Genomic DNA, 8,635 nt, shown 5'->3' with positions numbered 1-8,635 from the left:
CTACAACGTCTACAACTTGGCGTGCTGTAATAGTATAATGCAAATACTGTGCAGCCTGTACCACAGAATCACGATTTAGGATATTAATATATTATACGGTAAGGCTCTATAAATATAGTGCTCTATATACGATAGGTATATTATAATATACCCATAGAGTATTACTACTAGTACTACTCTATGCCTTTGTTATTTATTTATATACCATAAATGGCATAAATAGATACCTATAATAATTTGAATCATACACCGAGTATAACTGTACTGTATGCAGTGGTGAACATAGAAAATTACAATGAATAGTAAATACTGAATACTAATTACAATTACTGACTACTTCTGATAAGTAATACATTTTAAGGTCACACTCTTCTTGTACTATTTATATGTTAACAAAAAAATTTCCCGTGATATAATCGATTACATTTTAATGAAACTCGTAAAATCTGGAACATGGGCAAATTATTGTTTAATTAGAAATTCATAAAAAATCTCTATTTATTATACCTACCTAACTAAGATTTGAAAATTCTATTCATAGTTCTTTAGAACTTTTACAATACAAAATAAAAAAAAATAAAATAACGATTTTTATATTATGTTATATATCATTGATTAATGATTATAAACAAGTCTATTATATACTCTTCTATAATTAATATGGTTATATGTAATTCAAAAGCTTATAATTATTATAGACACTACAACTAAAACATTTGACAATTTCACGTTTATCAAATGCTCGTTTGCTATACAGCATAAAATATTTAAAATATTTTGACTGTTTTGGAGCTATTTATAGATATGAGAAAGTTTTTGCTACGTCAAAGAGTTTAAGGCCCGTTTCACATGGGCGCGTATCATACGCGACGTATCGTACGCGCGCGTTTTTAGTTTACATATTACATTGATTGATGTTAAGATAAATCAAATAAGAAAAAAACATAATTCATTTTAATTAATATCTTTCTTTTTTTTCAATAGTTTCCAATATCTGTTAATACAACTCAACATATATAGAGAGAAAGAGACATTTTAAAAACTGGATGTTATTTTAATATCTTTATTTTTATTAATTATAATTAAAAAAAATTAAATGAACATTTATGTTACCCTTGTATAAATTAGGTATAGCTATTTTTACAGAAATACGTCAGTTCCTACCTAATTACTACTGCAACAGCGGTCATTACAACTTGACTAATGAATATATAATATATTTTGATTTCCAATATTGGTTTACATTAATTTAAATTTTTTTCATATAATATTGATAATTATTGTATATTGAAGTAAGTAGGTGATATTTAAAAAATATTTTACGTAAATAACTAAAGTAACATAAACAAAATTGTACAGATACAGTTGTTTAATTAAAAAAATACGTACGAACGAGTGTACGGCGTATATTGGTATATATATACATAATATATAATATATATGTATACTATAAACTACCTATAGACTATGGTGATATACGATATACTGATATAAGTTATTATTTATTATTAATAAAAGGTATAGTGAAATAGGCATTGAATACATTACATGTATTAGTTCATACACGTATCTATACATATAAATATTTAACGAATAGTCCAGAGTTCATAATGTTCATATATACAAGAGTACAAAGTTTAAAAAAAATACTAAAGTAATCATAGATTACCAATGTGTAAGACGTAAGTTATAATTATGTTTTCAATACCATTACGTAATACGTAATAACTAATAAGTAATAAGACACTTATTAATTTCCATATGTACGTGTATTTTAATATTGTATGCATGTATTATACAAATAAAAAGGGTGGATAGTTGAGCAGTGTTAGTACTGTAAACTATTGCACAACATTGATTGAAATTTGAATACTAGATATTTATAGCCTATATTATGTGGCTTGTTACTATTAGAATTTGTCTATGTTGTGTTCATTATTTTTTATGATCATTAATTTTATATTATAACTAAATGTTTTTAAATGGTTTGGTATATTTACTATAGGTAGTGGGTACCCTCAGGGCTTAAAGTAGGAAAAAATTCCAGGAAGACTCTCCTTATAGTTTTAAGCGTTCCATAATCATTTTATGTATTATTATGTATTTATGTCTATACATGTATTTATTTATGTATAAAAAATGATTGTGTAACATACTCATCCCACTTTTATTCTTGAATGATGTTTAAATTTGTAACTTATTTCATGAAAAATTTAAATCACAAATAATACTGCATTTTTAAGAATAGCCAATTAATGTTTATACAAATTTAATATTTTGAAAAAAAATATTTTTTCTCATAATATTAAATTGTAAGTATTGGTTGTCCTTTAAGAACGCCTAGACAAAAAAATTTAAATCTTAAAAACGTAGTGTTTTAAATTGCATAAGAAAAAATTTTAATTCTACGCATGGTGAGACGAGCATGCTTAAAAAATCACACATTCACACTTTACCTATATTATATATTATATGAAACTCGATTTTACATTATTTAATAAAGTTGTTTAAAAAAAAACAACCATAAGGCATAAATATTTAAATAGAAACATAAATTGTATTTTCGTTAATAAATTTTTCTTAAACATTAAATAACATGAATTCATAAAAAAAAAAAACCAAGATTTAATCTCAACAGGATTCTGAATTATATTGACTAATGTTTGGTTATATAATTGGAGCGTTCTGGCATACTACCTTATAAATAATTTGTTAAAGGGGACACTTTTTAATCACCATTAGAGGTTGAGGGAATCAGTACTCCTGCGTCCCGCCACTTTAAACACTGGGTACCCTATTACACATATTTTTTTTCTTTTTTTTTTTTTTTTCGTAATTTTGCGTAACGGCGTTGTCACCTATAGCAACCAAAAGAACATTTAGAATTTTGCCCACGCTGCAGTAGACATATAGCCACGTTCACATTTAGATTTTGGAATAGGTAGTACCACTAGTACATTAATATAGTTACTATTATTTCTACTCAGTACTCACTACACTACTAGCAGTCTTATAAAGTATTCAAATAAATGTATTCGAATAAAAGTATTTGAATACTATTCTAAAAACATTAAAAAAAATATATTCGAGTACGTATTCTGAATATCTTTTTTTAGTATTTTATATTTTATATTTAAATACTAAATTTGAAAAAAAAAATGTTTGTGTTTATAAATTATCATCCTGGGTAATGGTCAAAAAATAAAAAATATAGTATTAGCCATAGCCTATAGACCTTATACTAGTTGACTTGATCTGTGGACATGTGGTATACGATGTACTAACTACCAGCATTGTCACGTTTATACTTTATACGTCGAAACTACAGCCATACGGCTACCATACTCCGTCAACTTATAGTATAAGGACAAAAGGCGTATGGTATTACTGTACTAGCACAAAAACCCCGATAAAAAGTGATAATATTTTGTTATTGCCAGTGCAGATAATATCCATATTTTGAGCAAAATAAGTATTAATAAATAGTATTCTCAAAGTATTCGAATAATTTTTTGAGTATTCCAGAATGTATTCTAAATATATTTTTTTTTAATTATTCGAGTACATATTCTGAATACTTTTTTAACAGTTTATTCGAATGCGTATTCCGAATTCAAAATAAAAGTATTCTTTTCAAGACTGACTACTAGTTTCAATATAGTAACAGTTTACAGGGTCTGATGGCTGATTTAGGAATTTTTTGGCCTTGGGAAAAATAAAAAATGTGGCCCCTATTTGTCAACAGTAGCATATATGCGTATATACTATATAGGCATAAAGCCATAGCCCCCATCCACAAATGAGTTGTATAAAACAAAATAATAATTTATTACAATTTAGTATTTACCTACTTATACATTTTCACAAACATTTTAATGCTTTAGATACATTTTTTTACTTCTACAGGCTACAGATTTCTTGTACCTATTATTTTCATTTACATTTTACGCTGACAAGGATAAATTATTTCATTTTTTTGAAATATTATAAATGTCTTATATTTATTTAATATGATGAAAGTAGTACTCTAAAAATAAGTTTATAAAAATCCGAGCCCTACTAATAACGGAGGCCATAGGCAGTTGCTATCCTGCCTAATGGTAAATGTGGCCCTGATAGTTTACACGAAGCTATAATAATTTGGTTGAAGAGACTAGGGAGTACATACATAATATAAAATAGACTTGTTTAGACCAGTTGAATGAATACAGTGGTAGTGCAATTAGATAAGTGTATTTTAGTATTTTACCACAGTAAAAACATACTCTACATTCTGTGACTAAACTATCTTACTATTTTTAGTACTATACCCAGTGGTGTATTAGGGGGTATACGGAGGAATACGGCGTATACTTACTTCTCTAGTTTTTTTTTTTTTAACGTATACTCTTTAAATAGTAAATAAACGACGATACGCGGGTATACGGCCGTATAGCCTCGTATACCTGTTAGAATTTTCAAAAATGAATAAAATGCACTAAAAATACTACAAAAATGACCTTAAAGTATAAAATTCCCTAAAAATGCAAAAAATGTAAAATAAAAACTGTACCATTAAATTCTATATTTCATGAATTAAATTTCTGTAAAGACGAGCCTCGAATGTGATCATTAGAAAAAAATATGTTAATACATCATGTTTAGCAATCATGATTAGTGCACTAATCACTAAGTTATTGGCAGTTAGTAACCATTCTAATTTCTTACATTGTACTAATTTTTTTAAGTTTTTGTTTGGTTAAAGTGATACTGATGATTAGAAATTAGAATAAAGGTTGTTAGTGAATTCGAGCGAAACGAGAAAAAATTTTTTTTGATTCAATGTTATAGGTGTTATAGGTATATCATTGACACCTAAGATCTAGAAGGCGTATACCCACGAATATTTTTAGCAATACACCACTGACTATACCAACACTAGAAACACCGGTGCAATTGAATTGACTCCCCAATACAGGTAGTCAATATTATACCTATAATAAGTACCTTTAAATTGGCTCCCAAGAACTTACTGTTGAATTAGCTCCTTACCGTTTTTTTTCAAAAACAAAAATTTTTTGTTACCAAAATATTAATAATTTTAAGTACGTAATTGGTAATTCCCATATTTTACATCGTTACACTGATTAAAAAAATAAAAAAAGACAATGTCATAGCTAAGCGCGTCATTATAAAATATATGTATATTATATAAATACAAGGTTAAATTAAAAAATTTAAAAAAATAGGCAATATTATAGCTCAATGCGTCATTATAAAATTTATACACACAAATTAATAAGTTAAATACAAATATTATATTAGACTATTTTTCGGGGTTATACTTATTGGCCAATATTTTTATATATTAAAACCTCGTATTTACACCAGTATCATATTTACTAATTTCATCTTCTAAAAAATGTATTTTATTTCTAATTTCTTTCCTGTGTGGTTTTTTGTATTGGAACTCCTTATAATAATTTTTTTATCAGATTGAATACTATATAATATATTTTGGATGTGGAGAATACAATTGAGAATTAAATTTGGAATTAAAAGATTCGCACGAGTTAGTTGTATGACAAATACGAGTACTATTGCTTTTTTCTGCCTAAATTTCTGGTGGAAATATTGAATCATTGTCAACATAATTTTCTACTAAATAATCATTAAATTTTGTGAGTTTTTCATTCATAGGCTGTATTTCAGCTAATTCGTCGGAAAAGAAACCCCCAACTGATTGTGGATCTAGGAATGGCAATCCAAATATATACGTTAAATATTGGCCTATTTCTGTATTTTGTATGTATTCCGATGAAAGACTAAACTTTTTTATTGTTCTATACCAAGATTGTCCAAGATGAAATCGAATAAATTTGTATATATAAATAGTATAGGTATATCTAGCAGTAGACTTTGAGTGCAAACTGCCAGGCTATATTAGGTTGACGTTGTAAAAGTAAACACCTATAATATGAGAACCTCTGGTTAAATAATAATGTTTAAAAATATATATTTTTTCAAGAGCCAATTCAATATTATTTTATATTTACTCGAAATTGGGAGCCAATTCAATGGTAGCCGGCAACACTATCTATGATGGGCGTTTACATTATGCAATAATAATGGTAAAGTAGGTACTAACTTAAAAGTACTATGCCAAATACTTGGAATACTTTATCAACGCGGCTATAGGTAAATAATAAAGAGAGTAAGTGAGTGAATAAGTGAGTAAGTATGAACAATTTAATAATTTTATGCAAGCGTAGAATATTAATATTTTATTAATGGACCATTAACCATGTTATATTATACCTACAGTCATGAGAATGCGGGGCTAAGTGAGAAGTGGCATTATTATATATTTTTGAAACATATTTTATTTTTCATTATTAATTTTAGATACAATAAGAAATGTACCTATATAGGATTTATAATAGTGTTGTTTTTAATAGGTACCGAACTACCGAACTAGTTTTAGCATTATAGACGTACCTAGCTTATAATATTATAAGTATCTAGTTATAGAATGTTAAATAAAATAAAATCTAATACCTATCAGGACATCAGGTGATTCATTAAACGTAAAAGTGTAAAACACTCATTATATCAAAAGCCTTTCAAAGAAATATTGGAAACTCTTATTAAATTTAAATTAATACAGAAAATAAGAGATAAAGTTTGAAATGCTTGAATTAATAAATATTAATGATTTTTACATTTTAAAATAAGTGATTTATTATTTTGGTTATAGTTATTTACTGCATAATCAAATTGAAATAAATAATAGTTCTTAAAATCATTATCGACACTTATAAACTTGAATATGGCTCAGTAGCAGAAGTTACAACTTTATATGTAACTAGTTATGTGAATATATTCAATACTGTTCTGTATAATCTTGAATTATAGCAGATCAAACTATAGAAATCCGAACTATACGTTGGCAAGTTTAAAAATCAAAAATTAAAAATACCTACATATTTTGTGTATTTTGTCAGTTTTAGGGAAAAAGTACATATTTCATCGATTTTTGAATGTACCTACATTAAGCATAATATTTAAAAAAAAATGATTTTTTTTCTTAATTTATTAATGCATTTTAAATAATATTGAACACAAAACTTAATATTATTTTATGTAGGTTTATTTTCATTAAAAAGAATATTAATTTGACGACAATGATGCGAAATGCTTTTAATCTATGTCACGCTAAAACAACATTGATTTTGTCAAAAACTGGTTTTATATAAAAATCTTGTTTTTCCTATTTATTTTTGTGACATGTAAGTTAAAAGTTATAAAAATTTTGGAATTATCAATTTTGACCTATATTAAAAGTATCAACTTTTAACTAGATTAAATTTACTATTAGAATAATTACCCTCAAAATTGATAATTGAAGCAATTCTTCACACACACATCATAAAATCATATACCTACATTTATCGTTTCGCTAAAAATCTAAAAGCTAAGTTTTTTAAACTATTTTTATGTTAGTACCTAACTATTAACTAATAAGTTAATCAAAATTATTTTATTAGCGATTCATGTGCAATGTTCATTTTTGTTTGTATTAATTATAACTACTCTGACTTCTGAGTGGCTGTAGCCCATAAGCGCAAAATATGATCAAAAGGTTATATTTTTAACAAACCATAAGGCAAATAAATTTTACAAAAATAAAGTGTATTTTATCAAAATCGTATTTATCCCACTTCTAAAGTACAAAAGCGCAAAACAAATTTGCGCTTTTGGTCTATCCAAAAAAATGGACGATTCGCGCTTTTCGTTTTCACTGCTCTGCGTCGACATCGCGTAAAACGGTGTAAAACTGTAAATAAGTTCCGTGGTTTGTTGCATACTTATCCAAATATTCCAAACAGACAACAATTATTAAAATTCACGGAAATTCGAAATATTTTGAAAATGTCATTACATAATGCGTATAGTTAAATAAGTATAATTATTAAAATACATGTAAAAGTTCCAAATTCTCGCAAATATTTTTGAATTAACAACATAATTAAAATCGTTATATTCAATTTTTACTTAAGCAACTTCCCTAATTAATTAAACTTATCTAATGTCAATAAATAAAAATTATAATTATATATTTTTAAATTTTTGGATTTCAATAAGAACTACTTATAAATAACCTTGATGTTAATTTATGTTAGTTATAACAATTTAATCTGTTACCTAATATAAAGTTTAATTTTTTATTAAATTTATTTAATTTAGTGTTCTTTCCATTAATTATTATAATGTTGTTATACAAAAAATAAAAAAGCAGCCTTGTATTAAATTTTCAAGATTGACATTGAATATTTAATACTCTTTTAACTAAAAACTAATTAAAAAATTTGTTAACATTTTAACTTCAGATGGTTAAAAGAAAAAAATTACATTGTATCTATAGCTTTTTAAATTGATATAATAACAATACTTATGACGTACCTAATGTTAATTTTTTCATATAATAATAATAGAAACAATCTCTAAAGAAAGCAATTAAACAAGTTAAATGTCTATAAATAGCTTTAAAAACTTAAAAATCAAAATTATTTAAAAATCATAAAATGCTTAGTAGAAAATTCTAGTATAAACATTTGATGAAAAATTCAAGTTTATACTTGTTTTTGAATTAGAA

This window comes from Rhopalosiphum maidis, chromosome 4 (genome assembly GCF_003676215.2).
Source record: "Rhopalosiphum maidis isolate BTI-1 chromosome 4, ASM367621v3, whole genome shotgun sequence".
NCBI classification, from domain to species: domain Eukaryota; kingdom Metazoa; phylum Arthropoda; class Insecta; order Hemiptera; family Aphididae; genus Rhopalosiphum; species Rhopalosiphum maidis.
Note: the sequence above shows the minus strand (reverse complement) of the source record.